Consider the following 19,793-nt stretch of genomic DNA (forward strand, 5'->3'; position numbering starts at 1 on the left):
AGGCTTTTCCATTCGGGCGAAAGGTTCGAATTTACTCGTCCTCGACTTTAATATATGCATATATAAGCATGGAGAGAGCGAAGAGGATCGTGAATAATAGAACAATTGTCACGATTAAGTGAGCTGATAATAGTTGACATAATTGGATCCAAAGGTGTTGCTCGAGCGTCGTGACTGGAGGTTAAGATGCAGGAAAGAGCTTCCGTGGCATCGTTACCATTCCATTCCACCGCTCGTTATGAATGTCCGAATCATTCTTAGAGTATCTCTGTCTGGGAATGGCGGTATCAGATTCGAGCGGACAGTGCGATGCACAGAGTCACGTTTTGCCGGAGATGAAACATCGAGATCTCTGCAGCCAGCGTTAGACGTCCAAGCGTTGGCCCGTCGGACTCGGTGGAAGAACAGGCTAAAAGATAACCGGCGAAACAGAGAGAAAGAGAGAGAGAGAGAGAGAGAGAGAGAGAGAAAGGGAGGGACAAGGAACCGGTGGAATTATATCTCGGTTATAGGGAAAAAAATCAACGTCAACGACGCTTGCAGCGTCGCTTTGCGTACCCTGCTGCGACGACTCCTGGTTGGGAACTACGTCCAGGGCACCTTTCTTCCTCCTTCCACGCCACGCTGACATATTAAGATCCCCGAGGAAGATAAGGGCTTAAAGACTATTCGTCGAGTCATAAAGATACACGCGAGCCCCGCGCAGCGTTGTCGAGGGCTAACGGATACGGATCGCAAATAAGCCACTAAGAAAGTGTCATTCCGCCATTTTGCGGTATATTAAAACTAATAGAGCGATTTCCGCTCATTTTTCTAGCCTCTCGTTACGCGACGCGACTGTGGAGCTCCGTAATTATATTACCGCAGCCTCGGAAATTGCTCAATCATTTTACAACAACTTTGTTACACTCGCATAGCAAAGCTTTTTCAACAGGATTTGAAATTCTGGATTCGCTAATATATACGAAACGAGACTACATTTATTTTACAATTACAGTTTAGATAATGCGGTTTGCTGAAAGCAAAGTTCAACACGTGCCCGTCCGGCAAAACTTTCGTACAGGCAATTGTACGGAGTCACCAATTCAATGTATTCAAATTCGTTTCGGAAACTGCGCGGGCATTCATGATCTACCATTCGCAAGAGATGTGCTTCTTTTCAGAAGCTGAGTTCTTTTTTTAAATCAAAATTTGTATAAAGAATGATAGTAAGAGACAAACAACAGAAAATTGCGGGTCTCATATCGATTTGAAATCGAGCCCGATTCCCAGTAAGATGCTGAAAACGGGACGAGCTTGTAAAATCCCGCGTAAAGTTTCACTCGACGAAAGCGATCGCTTTGGCACAGTAAATCTTAATTACCGTTTGACGTTGCAGGTAGGGTAGACAATTAGCGAGAAAGAACCTGGTCGAAATAAATTAATTCGACAATTAAGTGTCGGCCGAATAAGGAGGGGATAAAGAAAGAAAGATGTAAGTAAAAACCGGTCGACGAAAAATCGGCTGCACATTGAAACGACGCGATGCTGCACGGCGAGGCAATGCCAAGAGTCATTCGAAGACCGGTCAAGCCGAGGCCTCAAAACGCGATGTAGGCTTCGCGGCCAAGTTCAGCGCGCACTGACATTTTCGATTTCTCCCTAACCGGTGCTTGGCCGAGGAATACAAATTAGGTTTGAGGTTAGTAGCGGTGGCTTCAGCGACTCGAGGGGACCGTTAAAATCCAGTTTTATTCATCCGGGCGGCACAGCTTTGGTCGCCTGTCCACATCTATGCGCGAACATCGACTAGATCTCGTATTTTTATTTTTATTTTATTTATTCATTTATATGTTTATTTGTTTGTTATTTTTTCTCTCTGACCTGGCTGCTCCAGCAAGGCGACACGTCATATAATAAGAGCCATAATATAAAAAAGAAAACGGTAGAGGATATATCAGATAGCGCCTATTTATCGTTCGATCTTGAGCTTGTTAAAACAAATTGAAAACCTAAAATTTGATTCACGAATAAACACAGTTTTGACCGACTCGAGTGCCTGGTTGATAAAAAAAAAAAAAAAAGTAAAAAAATCTGGCAAAATCGATGCCATTATATGCGAAAAAAAAAGAGCCAGATAAGAAAACCTTCCCATCGTATATATTTTGAAAGTTTTATTATGTACGTATACATTATGCATTTCCGCAATCTTGTTAGAAAGCCAAGCCAGTTTCACGAGAAAGACGACTTGTTCAAAAACAACCTCATAATCAGAATGAAATCGGCGAAACGGTTCACGATAGGTAAATATATGGCAAAAATTAAAAATGAATAAACAAATAAACTAACGAAACAGGAAAAAATATACACGCACATCAAACGGATCCGAGAAAAGAAAGCGATCCGATATTTCGATGTTTTCGAAAGATTTTTATAGGTATTCGTAAACATAGGATGCTGGTCGCGACGACTGATCAATGTAAATTAGAAACTTAAGAAATTCGAATAAATTGACAAAGCGTAAGCTCGCCCCCATCTCGGGGGAAAAACACAAAAAGTAACAAAAGCAAGGCAAAACCAAGATAAGTGTACCAGTTATTCACCCTGTCCCAATTAATGATTCGTTTGATCCTTAGTTCTAAAATGACCAAAAAATTAATTTGTAGTGTCCAATCATCTAGCGATTGGTTGTAGCCATCGAGAAATTCACCATTTGTGCCGTGAATTTGTAATTTTCTAAAATAAAAGGATCAATAATTGGGTCTAAACGTGCAAATAACTGATACACTTACCTTAGGTGTCCGTGCAACGTTGGACTCCGCACTGTTCCAAATAGGTAAATAAGTTTACGAGACTGTGCGGATATCTATTTAAAGCCGTTACGCCGATATCAAGGGGAATAGTAGGTACCACTTACTCAACTGACATAACCTTTGTGTCAATCCCGAACGAAACGTGCCGGGTGTGAGTTGCCTTATTCGTTTACCGGAACCGATTAGCATACATACGTATAAGCGATGTATTTTTACCTCGGCAACCTTACCTGCACATTCTCCTCTAAAACCTTTTCTTTGTTTACAAAACGGACAAGGCGACAATCAGAATCCGGAAGGATTATCGCTAGTGATACCTCTCTGGTAACTCTGGTATTATAGGTACCCGCGCACGATGGTCAAGTTGAGTGCATGGCCGTCGATACGAGAATGCCTCCGTGTAAATTCGAGATACAGTTGGAACTGCGAGAGCGATTCAACGCGTTTCGTATTTCTCGAAATTTTTTCTTATTTTTACGGTTTTTTACCAAAAAAAAAAACCCATCATCGTCTACAAGGCCTCGCATTATTACAAGCCGTCGGTCTGTAGCGATCAGATCGTCTGAGGCAAAAAGCTTAAATACCCTCAAAATAATCTTGCTTTGCAATTTTTGCTCATGCATACACACACACACACACACATATATATATATATATATAGCGTCGCGGGAAGTGATTTAAAATAATTAACTCGCTCTGCACTCGGAGCACTTAAGTTTAACATTATTGATTGATTTTTTGTCCGCGATATCTCCCTCATTCTTGAATTGACAATGCTTGTTTCGCCTTAATTAACCACACGTAATATTGAGCGGGTGATCCGATATTTGACCAAAACTGTATAGGGTACGAACAAAAGTTTTTGCTTAGTTATAACTATGACATCACAATACAAGTATGTATGTATGAATGTATGTACGCATGTATGTATGTATGATTTCTATAATTGATCGCATCGATAACGCGGTCCTAAAAAAAAAATCAGTTGGTGAAGGTGGACAGAAAGCAAAAAGAAATAGAAAATGGACGAAAGAAATACGACAGAAAGAGCAACGAAGATGATCTCATTGAGCAAAAACGAAGGCGGACCTCAGCCGCAATTATACCAATGTTACACGCTTCAAACGTTTTATGCTGGAAAAAAAATATACCCATATATATGTATATGTATGTATATACTCTATTTTCCGTATACAAAAATGAATGAAGAGAAGAAAAATACGGATGAAAATAAATAGCAAATATAACAGAAACGGTAAAAAGTTGACGACGTTGGATTATAATTATCAATGTTCGAGCTACGGCCAGAGTAGTTCGGTTACCAGCCTCTACATCCAGTGTGCCTTTAAATCAAATATTTCAGCGCAAGATTCTCACCAAACATCTCAACGTTTTAACTGTGCCGTAAATATTCTGTGAATCCAGATTTCTCTCGTATAACCCGCCGGATCCTTCAACAGATAGTCTAAAAAAACTACGTCCACAAGCAAGTGTGTGTACAATCTTGTTTTAACGAGCACACGCATGCAAGTTTAAAATAAACAACGCTCTTAAGCTCTCATATAATTATATATACATATGTATGTATAACGAATCGCGAGTAATCAGGTCAGATTTCTCAAAACAAGCCAAGTTGCAATTATTGCCATGACATACCGAAGAGTCGCAATGAGGATCTGTGCACCGTCAGCGTACTTCATTGAGCAATTAAAACTCGGTTTTGTCGTATTGCTGAGCAAAGCTGTAAGCGTCGCGTCGGGTTAATCTTGCAAAATAATTATTTCGCGGAATACATGTATAAATTATGCCTGAATGATCATCATTGCGGATTTTGGAAGGTCAAGGGGTACATTCAAATCGTGGCTTGTACATGTTCGAGGCCGCTGACGCATTAATACGGGTGAAAAATCGCTCATTATTGATTTTGCACCGAGCCGTGCGACGACGTCACGACGAGTCCTTTCATTTCCGGGTGAATTGGAATACGTACGCGGGCAGAGGGTTGACTGCAGTCTGCAATGCGAGCCGACAATACAGCACCGCAAATAATTCACTCCGCTATTGAACTCGGTCGCATCCTTGTCGGTCCTGTCGCCGTGACGTCACTGCCGAGGATGCTTAGGTGTATACGCATAGAACAAGGATGACGATTATATTTATGCGAGATAGTGAAGCAAACACGTTTCGTCCAATGCCACGTGGACCATCTCTTTCGCCAGAGTAACTAGCGCCGAAGATGACGCGATCTCGCTCGTCCTTCGAGACTCCAACTCCTCGATCAGGTGAAGAAGTATCAGGTAAGAAAAAACGCCGAGAGGCTTGCCGATGGATTTTACTTGTCGCAGGATTCAAGGTTTCAAAGTTTTCTGAACCGCAGGCGCGTTGGCAACCCTTACTGACGACTGGTTCAAGGTTCGTTACACTTACATATATCCCTAGGTGGAAAGATTTTTATCATTTACTCTATGATGGATTGTTAAGAATTATTTTAATTGCAAGTGTGATTATTTATTGCATAACCCGAAGCAAGATGTAAGTGAAAGAGGGAGAGAGAGAGAGAGAGAGAGAGAACAAGACACGATGAAAAACCTTGGCTCGATTAATAATCACTGCGGAGCCTATTTGCCGCTTCACCTTGAACGGTTCACCCTCTTCCTCCGTTTGGTTCTACGCGTATTGCGATACGTAACCGCGGCTAGATTCGCAGTACATTCTGCACTGATCGAACCCGCGGGTGTACGGTAGCCGGGAATAATGATTTATTTGTTGAGTTAACGAGGAATATCTACACGAGAGATCTATAGCTCATCCCGTAGCTGCTGAAGTTGGACAGGTACATATCCTATACACGAAGAGTTACGGAATGAGAAGCACCAAATTCCGATCGCATCGTTTCGATAGTCCGGGAATAGAATATGAACAAAATCGTTCGGCGGTCTTAGGTCACGCTGTAAAAATTCGTTACGCTTTAAAGGAATGACGTGAAACATTCGACGGAGTGTTTATTCGATTTCTACTCACGCATAGCCCTCGCCTCACCTTCGACATTGTATAGGTGGACCCAAAAAGTTCGAGCAGTTCTGCTTACCTGCAAAAAGAGAAACACACGTTATATGTAGCCAGGGACACGTAATATTACTGTATCGCAAATCGTTATTACTGGGTTATCATCATTAACTAACAATAAGCCTGTAAAGAGACTTTGAAATATTTTTTGTACCACGGAGTCGAATGCCTTGATCAATTAAGGCCAACGCGATGCGTCACGTACTGTGCGCTGTAACAAACCGAGTTATTTTATGCTTGTGTAATACGAATATCTCGAGTATTGGAATGATTATTTGAATGATAATGGAATAACCGATGAAAGTTAATCGCGCGTCGTGTAGCAGTAACAATGATCGATCTCTGAAACTCTTGTCACTGTACTTATTTTCACCTTCACCTTCGTCGAGTGTAGGAAAGATACGGACTGACAGAACGTATTAAAGGTTGAATCGGTTCACTGTCAGCCGCGTATTCCACACGTAGGTTTTCTTGGCAGGGTGTTTCATCTGTCCCGTATAACAATTACGGTATCAGGTATGCGGCTTACGCGCCAAAGAGTGACAAACTAAGGACATAACGAGTATGAAAAAAACCGAACGACGGCCGGGAGCAGCCTGATATGGCCGGTAAGGTCAGGGTGCGGACCTGGACCTCGTAGAGGAATGCCATTACTGGCAAATCCAGGCATGCCAAAGTAGAAGCCCCTGCGTCGAGGCAGAGAATGAGAGAGAAATCGTCGAAAGGACTTTCAAAGGTGTGTAAGAAGAGAGTATCTCGCCTCTGATTGAGTTTCAGTCATAAACCTAGCGGTACGCAACTAACAAGGAAACCCAGCTAGACAGAAGCTGCAAGTTCCAACAGTCATACCAACTGGCACATCCTAATTATAATGGTATAAAGCCGTGGCTGTCAGCTGTCGAGCTTGCATACCGAATGGTTTATGGTAGTGATATAAACGTCAACGGCGCTATGCGAGGGAGAGAGAGAGTGCTACTGCCGGTGATGCTGCGAAGAGGCTAGAGTTTTTAAATTTACGAGAGAGAACGAGCAGTCATGATTGCTTACGTGGAAAGTAATGCATTTTTGTGGACGCGGAGGAGACTGGAAACGCGCCAAGCCCACAAGGACAAAGTAACGCAGTCCGTCTGGAATTTTCTACTTTCAAACTGACCAGCTCGGGGTAACGTGATTTGAACAAGGCTGAGCGACTGCATGCGGTACAGACTACCGAGAGGGAACAAAATGCAGTTTACTCCTCCTGGCGCCTGCAGCATAGACGAAAGGATGCCGCGTATTTTCGTCTCAACGCGCCGAGGAGCGCAACGAGAGTAAGAAGAACCCCCCGTGACGTATCGTGCGATGACTCGCCAAGGAGCATTGTATGCACGGACATACGTACGAAACCCGGATAGGGACACGTCGTTCTGACATGGAAAATTATTAGAACCGACGAAGCTTTGAGATATCGAAACGAGCCTCTGGATCGCGTGTTTGGTACCAAGTGCAGTCGACTGGCTGCGAACTGGCCCCTGCTTCAGCGTGCATCGAGATGCAACGCCAACCGTATAAAACAAGCTGCCATACATGGGGCGACCGTCAGGCTACTCAGCCTCATAGCTGGACCAGTGTTACGGGTCCGGGACTCCGGGTCTCTCTTGGGCCTGGTTGGTCCCCGCTGAGAGCCACGTCGACTCGGACGATGATCAGCCTTCGTAAGTTATGAACGAACCTTAAGGCTGGCTGGGCTGGCTTGCCTGGCTGGCTGGATGGCTGGCTACCAACCAACTCATCTCTCCTCCCTGCTAAGAGAGAAGTATTTACGTTTGTCACTTGTTCTTTTCAATCGCGTTCCACGGCGAGCCTCTTCAGTTATAAGATCAAGTTTGTGAAAATTTTTTTGCTACCGGACTCGTCCCGACTCGACGCTCGTTGAGTGCGTATTCGCCTGCCCTTCGTATCTCAGGATCATGCTGGTGATACAATTACCATCCTTCAAATCCTCAAAACTCGGCTAACCTTTAAGCGTATAATATGTGAAACGTCTAGTTTCACATTACGCAACGATGCGTAGGTAGAGAAAGAAATTCTTCAAACTGTACTAATGTCAAGGCTGAGCGGATGCACCTTGAAGTTTTCAATGTATCATCGCATCAACACCGCCCAAGTCACTAGGTAGCAATTCAATTTGGTAGATCAAACAAGCACACTGATACAACGTGAAATGTTACTTCATTGTTCGGACAACGCCGGACCAAACTTGGCTACTATATTTGATTTCCTCGAGGAAAACAACTTTCGATTGTTATCGATTATTCCTATCTTAAACGTAATGTGTTTGAGGTCAGAACTTGACTGGTCCGGATCGAGTCGCAGCCATGGCGCGGCTGAGAGCCGGCCTGCAGCCTTTGTTGTTTGTATGGTTGGTGACTTTTTGCTGTACGGTGATGTAGGTATTAAGTAAGCGCTGCTTTCACTGTCGCCTACACGGCCGTTAAATTCCGATCGGCATAACCCGAACCCGATTACAACGACTCTTTCTGCTCCCATATACGATACATTTGAGTGGTTCGCCCAACGGGAGGTCCTCAATCTCCGACCCTGACGTCGCGTCGGAGCGCAGACTTTGTAACATGCATGAGGTTTTTTATCGATCGGAACGTCGATCCAATCATGAATCGACCGATAAATCGATCAGAGTGAAAAGAAATCCGAGCAAGCCAACGTGAATGACAACGCCCATTATTCCAACCCTTCCTTTCCGGTTCGCGTTGCCTCTCACGTACACCGTGGAGCACGCATGAGCGTGCCTTCTGACTTCGCAATTCGATTCCATCTTTCCGATACCGTATTTGACCGATTACTTTTCCTGAAACACAAGTTCCGCACAACTAGACCGGATAACTGAACCCCATTACCCGGCGACCCGAAACGCACAAAGCCGTCGCCGAGACGGTTCACTCACTTTCCTGTAAATCAAGTACCCAATAACCTAAAACCTTATGAAGCTGTATTACAAAATTTTCTCAACGGATGCAGTTTTTATCCCAGTATTCAAGGGCACGATGTTTCTTCTAAGTCAGGGTCGGTAAAGCTTCGCATTTTATGGTCTAATGATTTTAAAATACGAGGTTTAAACCGTACAAATCAACAGGCTTAAAAATCTGCTGGGTTACAATTATTTACAAACAGGAAAATATCATATTTTAGTAGCTTAGGGAAGAATAACTTGAGCGCATCTTTTTTCATTATCGGAACAAAGTTGAAGCAGACAATATAGGCTGACCATAAAGATACCGTATGACGTCACCCATGATAATAACTAATAATATAAGATAAATAAAGATAATAACTAACTACACTGCATGGAATGAAAACCGCAAAATTCGATTATATACGTATCGATCCTGAGATTAAGAATAACCGGGAAGTTGAAAAAAGTTGACACTTGAATGAAAGTAGAGTTTGATTAATAGAATACCCGTTCGATGTCTATTGTTTATTTCAAACTTGGTGACGACGTGATGAGTAGAGAGGAGCGTCAGTGCAGAATGTGGAGTGGAGGATCAGCGTTCTGGGAATAAGAGAAGATAGTAATGTGTTCACAGGATGTGCGAAAAATTCTCAAGTGTAACGAAATGAAGAGTCTCTTAGGTTGGAGGGGTAAAAGTCAAAGTACGAATATGGGGAGTGTGAAGTGAGACTATGCACGTAACACGTATCACTTTTGCAATTAACATTATTAGCGGTTATGAAAAAATGTTACCGAATTCTTCTTAAATACTCTACTAATTCACGCACACGTGAAGAATTGCAGAAATTTTTCCCCATTCGGATTTTCTATGATAAGTTCTTTTCGAAAAATTTCATAATCGAGTGTAAGAGAGTGAAAGTACTTCCCGATGATTTGTTAACTGCAATTAACCGTTCAGAAATTCCTCTCCAAATGATTCGGCCTGCCATTCTCCTACATTTAATGAAAAAGAGTTTGAATCTTTTCCCAGGCAATTTTCCATTCACCGTCTAATATAGCGGTTCAAAACGCCTATGTGGGTCGAGCTAAAAGCGTGATGCTTTCAGATGAAAACGGTATGGTCGAACAAAAGTAAACTCCATAAATAATAGCGTGTACAGAGCTTCAAGCTCACGTGTTTGCTTGTCCGAATTACCACGAGGGTAATAAAAATTCTCTACCGTGACGGTTGCATGGAAGCGCAACCTTGAATTTCACGTAGCGGAAGTATCGCCATGTTGCCAATTACTTTCTCCCTGTACTCGCTCTATCAGATCCGTGCGAAAAGTGAACCACGTTCTAGCGTCTACCACTCAACGTGACCCACTTCCGTCGACGCAGACGAACTCCACATGATCGTTACACGCTCGTATAATACTTCCCTATTTTTTTACTATGACAATGAAATTGGATGGGTAAGGGGCTCTTCTTCCGTGCCGGTGGAAGTTGACATTCTTTCATCCTCGATGACACTGCAAATTCGGCCCCACGTACTACATCCAGGGATAACTGCGTGACAAGCATGCAAGGTCTGTTTCCCAATAGATTACCTTTGACATTTCAGTGAGCAAGATGACAAGGTACTTCAGGAATTCAAAGGCATGAGTTATAAAAAATCATCGTATCCCTAGACATTGTTCAGGGATTAAATGTTTTTTAAATTAAAAAACAATTTGACCTCGAGACGTCGTATGATGATATAAGACAAGGTATCAAGTGAATTCAAATTATCAACACCACTCTTCATGCCCAAGTTTAAATCTGACTTTAATTAACACACGTATGGCTGCCGTTCCTCGCACTTGCTGAAATGTGGTCATAAAATCGACGGTCCCGACAGTCCAGAGGATAAGTGTGTTACACCGAGAGGAGGCAGTAGTGGAGGGACCTAGATATGTGTGGTCTAGACACGCTGTACCGTAGGTACTAGAAATGGATGAGAAGAAGTGTGGAGAGAGTAAAATTGGTCACGAGTTCGTTCTCCTGGCCGATGCCGGTGGTGGTGGTGGTGGTGGTTGCTGGCTGCTGGGTCTGAGACCTGTTAAGTAATAACGATCATTACCGCGAGCTCGCGTAGCGATAGAGGCTGCTGGTGCTGCTGGAGCGCACGGAAACACACTCCAAGGCAAATACCGATGTAGTTTGTACGTGGATTCACGCGTTTAGGTAGGATATAATATAGAGGGGCTCGCGTCCCGATTATTCGCGGTCGTTTCGCCCGAGAAACGATCGGTAACCGTATTCTTCGATAAATTACGGATTACACGCATCCCGAACGATCTCAACAGCCTGGCGCCAGTGTCGCGCACTTATCGATACCCTCGAGGCTCTCCGCGTTCAATCGAATCAATTCTCGAAACAATTTTCGTGTTTGATACACGAGCATGCCCGTTTACAACTAAAACCACTTTTCTGATCGAGCGACGAATAAACAACGTTTATTATTCACGCTCTCAGAATCTGATCCCGCGCAGATAATTGTAATACGTGATCCAGTACTATACGTAGTAATTTCAAGAATCCGCGTACGAACAACGATCGGGATCTCGGGATCTCTCGGGGCCTCTCATGTGGATTGCGCATGCTAGTAAATTATTGTTATATATTCATGAATTAGTTCGAGTTCTCGAGATATTTTTCTCTTTACACACATGTAACAGCGCAGGATGTAATTCTGACCGATCGTTCTCGTAATTTGAATTGACGGTGTATACTTTCCAAGGTATTATTACACTTGCAGCCGGATATTTATCGGCTATATACTTATATACCCTTACATTGAATCGAATCGTGATTAAATTTTCACGCCACGCGGCGATCATTTTTAAATTAAAACAAGACCCGCGGAGGAATCGTTACGGGCTATAATACGAACGTTTATTTGAACATGTTCATCGCCTAGAACCTGCCTTATATCGCGTAATACCGTCGCATCGGTTAACCGAAAGGACGAGTACAAATGGAGACTAGCAAAGAATTCTTCTCGTACATCGGTTGCATATAATATCAAGTGAAAACGTAACTTGTACGTCTTCCCGGCACGCAATACACACGCCTGTCGTTATAAATTCCAAGACATGTTACATGAATTATTAATTTTCCCTTGCGACGATCCGTTACAATATCTACACGTAGTTATATCAACGATACTCCGCATATAAAGCCTCGTCAAATTGTCACGTGAGAATAATCCAAGGGAACACCGGACAGCGATAATTCCACCACACGGTTGACTATATTAATCGCTATTCATACGCACGCCCTTGGCTGTAGTAAAGTCCATGCGTCCCGAGAGATTCATAAGTTAAAATACAGAACCCGGGTAATAATTCTCGGCTCGTTCGCATTGACATCAACTATACGGTTGACGCAGTACGCTGCGGGACGATAATTATTACATACATTCAAGATAATTAATTAATTTCATCCGGGCGATAGGGTAATGAAGCAGGATAAATCGAGATATCTGCACGGCTAGAAAAAGATAATAAAAATTCACTGACAAATCGCAATAACGATAGCGCAGCAGAGACCGCATCGTGTATGGCGGACACGCCCCACCAGTTCCCGGTTATTATAATATTTAATACCGTCTTACCTAGGTATGCGTTGTGCCCTCTTGTCAGATTTACGCGGAGAATGCGGTTGACATTTCTCGGCAACTGGAGCGTTAATCTATCTGGCGTTGAATAACCGATACAATTGAATATACGGCTGGTATACGTACGATAGAATATTGTTATTGGCACGTGCTATTGCCGATCAGAGGGTTACACGCTGGATACCGCATGTATATACCATACATGTGTAGCCTCGACAGTGAACGCAATACTCTTGCTGCTGTTACTGCAGTCGGCAGAAAACGCGGACGCACGGTGTGACATTAGCCATTATCGGTCGCGTACGTAACCGTGGCTAATGACTATCGAGATACACGAGCGTTAGATGCAGCAGATTTGTGTCGCGGCCGTGATCGTTATTTTCTCGTCATTCTTTGGAGCGCGTTTTCCGTCATCGATTTATACGTGGCATCGAACGACGCGCTACTGTATGTAAGCACAACATTAGAAACTTATAGCTTCCGGGTTATCAGAAGCCACAACATGGAGGCTTTTCATCGTGTTCGTTCTTCCATTCTTACCCCTTCGATGATTCAGCCAACGTTCAACGTGCGAGGCCGGTATTTCGGAGATTCCCGTTCGTTTGACCGCTCGTAATTCGCTTCCCTGGCCGACGACGCGACGCAAGGCTTTGTGATACGTAGACGGAGGAACGGTTCGGCTGGTTGATCTCAAGTGTCTCTCTACGCGCACCGCGTTACACTGATTTATCATTATTATTATTTTAGATATGTGAAAGTGTGTCATATTGACCTGCGAACGGGACCCTAGCCGATTACGTAACGCCTTTGAAACCTCAAACGACAAAGGTGACGGGGCGGTGCTGCCGGTTATGTTATAAGTGTCTCGTGCGATGCAGGTTCAACATTCAAATTTACTTCTGATGCGTTTTATACCCCGAGATTTAGTGTCGAATCATCGAACCCGACCCATTCGTCTGTATGACACGATATGATTATGGATTCAACAAAGCCGTTCAACCGCGCTTACAATGTGTATAATAATATGCATAACAATTTGCAATGGTAATTCGTTATCGACGAAGAAGAGACTCTTCCTTTCGCAATCTACATTAGGTATGTCGCTACACGAATTCCTGAATCAAACATCACCGCGCATTTGCATCGCAACGTTGCGAAAACGGCGGTGCAATTTTATATACGCGACGTGAAAGAACCCATCGATCCGGCTCGTATTACAGCTACAATGTCCACAATCAATTGCAACGCGTGATTGAAAATAATGATCGATGAAAAAATTTAAGACAATCATGCGTTTATCATGATTACAGAAAATTCGTCGGTTGCGTCACGCGGCAAAGGACTGCGAATACGATCCTTGCTGCTTTAGGAGCTATAATAATCACCTGTATCACTCATGTCAACGAGTCATGTCAAATTTCGTTGCAACTGTCAATCTATGTAAGAGATTGCAGGCTCTTAAATACCACAGGCATGGATGTTGTATATTTCGCAAGTATAAGCAACACCACGCATGCATACATTATGTGTGTAAACTCTGTTTGAAACTGCAGAGCTTTGGATAATTTATAAAACGAAGCCATGTGCCGGGAAATTCGTTCCAAAGAGTAAAGAAAAGACACCAAGTGGTTCCAAGTGCCAGTTTATGTACATTGGATGAATAAGACGGTTCAGCCTCTTACGGGGAAATTTGTATAAGTGGGTCCAGCTTGTACTCATGATCACGAACAATAGTTTAAAATACTCGTGGATATTAATTAATTCAGCGCCACTACGTTTTTTTGTGTCATTGATAAGGAAAAATATGTCATCGGGGAAACGAATTTTGAAATAAATATCTTCATTGTTCATAGAGAATATGTGAAATTTTTCATACCGGACTCGATGCGAGGTACAACGTTTTTGATTTATGCAGTCCTGGGTAGAAACGCACAATAGGAACCGCTTCACGTCCGCTTCAGCGACAAGCCCTCGATTTCTCCTATGACAACGTGTCATTACGGTCGCTAAACAATTCGACAGATGATGATCGAGCCTTAGGAGTAGGTACAGTGTTGAGGACACCGATGCGTTCCACACTTTCTTATACAAATATGTACCCAGATCTTTCAACCTAATGGCCCACTTGCTGTCGAACCTTCGTATACAAACTCTCGCGGTATAACTTAGAATATGAAATACCAAATCTTGTCTCATTTTTCCAATCAAGTGATGTGCCGAAAGTCTCGATGTTTCGTACGTTTCTAGTAACCCCTGAAACCTCAAATATTCCCAGTCGAAGATAAACCTTCAGATAAACGCCAACCGTTCCACGCGTTTAATATTAATCCCACGTAAACGCTTGTAACGCACATTCTGCGAAAGCAAGGGAAATTATCCGTATATATGTTCGGCAACGAGTAGCAAACAGACACGTCTAATTTTCACAATTGTTCTCACCTAGAAATGGCGAGTGCTTACTTGTTTCAACTGAAACGACTGCATAATCGATGGAAAAATTTTGAAAATTAAATTACCACCCCGAGATTCCACAACTCCTATAACTGTCGTGCTGAAATAATTGTAATGGACTTCTTCCAGGTAGAGAGTTACACGGACGTGCATAGACGTCAGATTCACGTAAGAAAACGATAAAAGCGAGCTGCAATCCGGTTTGAAAAAAGGGCGTCGGAGGGAATAAGGTATAATTAATTACACACATCAATCACCGTGATTTCGTTTAGAATACGCGGTATTTCTTCGTTTTTTTTTTTTTTTTTTCAACCACGCAACGAACACTCGCTGTATATTATACTTACTGTACGGATCGTGCAGCAGCTCGTAGTGGGCGAGTTGAGTACTCAAGACTCTCCCGCAGGAGCTAGGCTGTAGCTGTTATAGGTAGGTACCTACACCGAGATTCTAACGCACTCGTTAAATTAATGGGCTTCGAGTTTTCTATTCGTCGTCATGTTTGTTTTTGCCCCCCACCTTTTTTCTCTCTCTCTCTCTCTCTCTCTTTCTCTCCTTACTCAATGGGAATAATTAATGCAGTAATTAATAGGTAATTTGCGGCTTGTTAGGTGGCAGCAAGCTGCATCACCGTATAAAACTGGCCATACATGCGTGTATGTTTGCATGTATTTATGTATATTATACATACCTGTACGTAGACGGCGCTTTGGATATTAATACAAAAGCTACGATATATAATTATCATACGATTATCATAATCACCGTGTCGATAATTAAACGGTTAAATATGCCTTACGCTTAAATCGCTACCGAAATTGCTGCAGCAATTTGGTCAAAATTTTTCAACTGTTACGCATGATTTACCTTCGCGATTTTTCAAGGGACTTCATGATTTAATAACGATCGCACCTGTCCATCCGATTTCGTTTTATTTACTTACTTTTTTCATTCTCTCTTCGTTCCTCTTTTTTTTTTCAACGAATCAGGTTTTTCCGCATCATTATCGTCGTCGAATCGTGCACGCCGCAGTTTTTTAACCCCGAAATTTAAACAAGCTAAAAATCTTCCGCACACACAATTACGTAAACACAACGATCAAATTCCTGCGTCAACCGTATATTGTACATTATACGAACCATTTCACACGGTACGTACGTAAACGAGTATATATGTAAGCGCTCGTTGCGATGATGATCATATCAAAGTCCTTATGCAACTAGGGTTAGGCGCCAAGCATAATATCGCAAATAAACCATCTGGTAGAATCAGGGCAATAAAAATTAGGCAGAGTGTAATAAAAATCTAGGAATAAACTAGAAACAAAAATTAACCACCAAAAGAATATCAGTAATTTTAGTTACGGAAATAATGCACCTGACATATTATACACATTATAAGTAAGTTTATAAATATAATGAACCGGTAAAACTGGACTTGAGGCGTCAATTAATCATACTTAATATGCAGATTCGTTAATCCGCGAATCGAAGAACAGAATAATTAACGACGCGAACGCGAAGAAAAGGAATCGGCATCCCCGAGCTTTCGTACAAGCTTTTATTTATAGATCGGCAGGTACTTGAAAGTATTTTCGAAGTTCCCGCAGTCGTTGTTACTCGTATATCTACGATACGCTAAGAAATGGAAAAATTCCACGGGGTGAAAGGGCAATACGAAATGACGAAAAGACGAGGTGTACAGAATCGCAAGGATTTTTCTATCCAACAGACGAGATTAGCCTAGCGTGGAACACTGATGAAGTGTCAGGACGTGGACGAGTCACAGTTGGCTGCTTCGCAAACTTTTCAGACTCGCGGGGACCGCCTCCAACGATCATCTCCTTCACGAACCGGCATTATTGTACATTATACACCACTGTGCAGTTTATGCGACGAGAACACAGCTTCGCAGCAGTTATTCCCGGCTCGTTTAAAACGTTCTTCAATTCGGACACCCGTCTGACCGTGAGTAGGGAAAAATCCTTTCGATAGAGGAAAAGAAGATCCCGTGCGATGAATCTTAAACGCCGAGAGAGACTTGTGCAGGGATATATTTCCATGCCGGGTAAAAGCTCGGCTTACGGATTGGGTAAACTGGCAAACGAGAAAGTCCGCGAGTAAGATTATTTTCAGTTTAAATAAACCACGTCTTGACGGTTAATTGCAGAGATTACACGCGGACGTTAGTCTCAGGTACATAAGGTTATGAAATGATTCGAGTATAAAACGAGTATAATGGAACTGTTCTGGTCGCTTGGCAGTCTCTAACTCACAGTGAGAAAGTTGACACTTTTTCCCCCAACAAAATACACCGTGCGGAATGGCACAGTCATGCAGTTTCCACTATTGACCCCTTAACGATGAATTTAAACATAAAACGAGTACGGAATCGAAGCTTATGGTTCGCGTCGATGGGACCGAGAAAGTTGACATTTATTCAGTGATTAAATATGTCAAGTTTAACCTGCATTATAATCGACCGTATTTTTTTTGTTTTTCAAGCTTAACGCTTACAGCTTCTCTTCGAAGGTATTACGTACAGACACACGCGCGCGTGTGTTAGTTTTAAAGCGTGAATGCCCGAGAGGAGAAATGACGAAAGAATGACTTGGCGAGGAGGATGGAAATCCATTTGATTGCATACCAATTTATCGGAGTCTCAAGACCGCGGAGTTATAATACACGAAACGGAGCATCGACCACTTTACCGGAGGGATTTCTTGGCACGTGAATAGATTCCATCCAATACGATTCGATCACATCACGCACGCATACCTACCACTTCCAATAATGATTGATTGCTCAACCGATAACGATCAAATAATCACTTCCATCCTTCGCGTGGGTATAGAGAACTCCTGTATGGATTTAAAATACCGGAAATGCGCGAAGGGGGGAGAGGAAGAAAGAGAACTGTCTATCTAGACGTTAAAAAACGAATCGAGCTAGGCCGAGCTGAAGCCAAAACAGACCATCATGGAGAAATTTTTTGTTCTCGTTTCCACTCCTTAACTTCTCAACTTCTACTCGGATAAACGTCCGTGCAATGCGCGGTTAATTTATTGATCAATCGAGGCTGATGAAAAGCAATTTTTAAATTGATAAAAGTAAATGACAATTGATGTAAGGTATGCTCGAAATTGAGTAACGGATTTTTGTACGGTTACAGGCTTTTTTTCCGCTTATGCATTCATCGTCGAGCGTAGGTATTACACATTTACAGTAATAATCATCAATACTCTATACCGAATCGACTTGTTCTCAAAAATAAGTCACACAAACTACGTTTGCAAAAGTGGGATATACACCGAGGCTCAATCTGATCCGTCTAACGAGCAGTCAAGCGATAAATCGACGAATTATCATTTTCATCATTCTCCGTTTGTGCAAACTGTGGAAGAGAAATTCCAGCTCGTTTATATCGAACAGACGCGTTGCAAAGCATGGCCTTACTTGCTCACGAGAATTATACGAGCTTTGTCCAACAGAGTGCTTCCAATTTATTTCATGCTCGATGTGAGTATGATTTGCATTTTATCATTCATTGCAGGTACGACAACGATCTCACTCAACGCGATTAGATTCGGAAGCGATAAAAGAAAACGTGTGACGCATGATTTTTTGGTCTGTTGTATCTATCATGACTCACCAGAGATTTTTCAACAGATTTTATTTCTGATTCAGAATCACAAGCTTCAACGGCGTCACCAAGTTTTTCCCAGCCGTCTTAATCTCGCGTCGTATAAATTCATCGACACTTGGTTAGACTGATGAGGTTGAATTTAACGAAGTTAATGTAATTTTTGGCGGTGCACGCTTAGGAAATATTGTAATATTCCGCGACGTTCGAATCGCCTGAAATTCAACATATTTTTAATATACACGTACTCATTACGGATGTCCTTCTAAAACTGCAGGGTAATGAATTTTTCCCCAATGTTTCGATACGTTGATTTTACCAGCTTCAACATCGTCTGACAATGAATATTTTCAATTCATTTCAAAGTGTCAATATTCTCGTCCTAAGATATTGTTTCGGATTAATTACACTCTGCAACCCAAAGAGCATTGACTCGGGCAGGTTTTAAGAATGGACCGAAAGAGTATGAAATCTAGCCGCAAACAACATCGCGTCGGTTTTGCAAACGCCGACACAACTTGTTGAGAAAATAGTCGAATTAAAAAAACAGAGGATGCTGATACTCCGGCGATGAAATATCTCGAGTGCGTGTATAAAATCGTCAAATCGTCCAAATAGAAGAAAATGATTTCATCCAAATCCTCTCATCCCGAATTCAATTAATTCGATAGCAAAGTATGGCAAAAAATTTAAATGAAAAAAAACTACAGTTCTTCGTTTAACGACGTGTATCTTTCCATCAGTATTTGAAAAACATTCGATCCGGTATTTTTGGGTAAGCGGTCAGCATTCGAGAGTTTCGTTATAACCAGCTCGAAAAACTCAGTAATCTTCGGATAATCTGAGTAGCCTGAACTGTGATACCTATAAATAATTTCAAAATCACTTGATGATTGCGTGCGTCTGAAAGATCCCGGGATTTCACTATGCACGAATATCACATTATAGGTATACCTGTACTGTGTCACGAACGTGGAACGCTTCTAAGGGAATTTCATCCAAAACTGTTGAAGAATTTGATTTTTTTTTTATCCCCGTGGGATGAAAGAAATATCTAAAATGTGAAATCCGACATTCAGCAGCCTAGATTCAATGGAATATTCAAGACACGCTCGGAGTGAAATAACCGAAAATCAACGTTGGAATTGCTTTTGTCCGAGTAGCCGAGTAAAACACCTGACAAAAAGCACAAAACATATTTCAGAGCAACGATGATAATTGTCAGAATAACGGTGGAATTTTTTCAAGT

The 19,793-nt window shown here is 42.3% G+C and overlaps 1 protein-coding gene across 6 annotated transcripts in view; it reads right to left on the reverse strand.

The window, feature by feature from the left end:
• Nucleotides 1–19,793, reverse strand: part of sano (serrano) — a 109,400-nt gene that overhangs the window by 63,704 nt on the left and 25,903 nt on the right. The window contains exon 2 of one of the 6 annotated variants that reach the window (XM_046615588.2): nt 5,832–5,880. The exons of 4 other annotated variants lie outside the window; for them this stretch is intronic. The gene's annotated coding sequence lies outside the window, so the exon portion shown is untranslated. Of the gene's footprint in view, nt 1–5,813; nt 5,881–19,793 lie in introns of those variants that run through there. One more of the 6 variants, XM_069136960.1, reaches the window with a different exon arrangement.

Source organism: Neodiprion pinetum, chromosome 1 (assembly GCF_021155775.2).
Source record: "Neodiprion pinetum isolate iyNeoPine1 chromosome 1, iyNeoPine1.2, whole genome shotgun sequence".
In the NCBI taxonomy this organism is placed as follows: domain Eukaryota; kingdom Metazoa; phylum Arthropoda; class Insecta; order Hymenoptera; family Diprionidae; genus Neodiprion; species Neodiprion pinetum.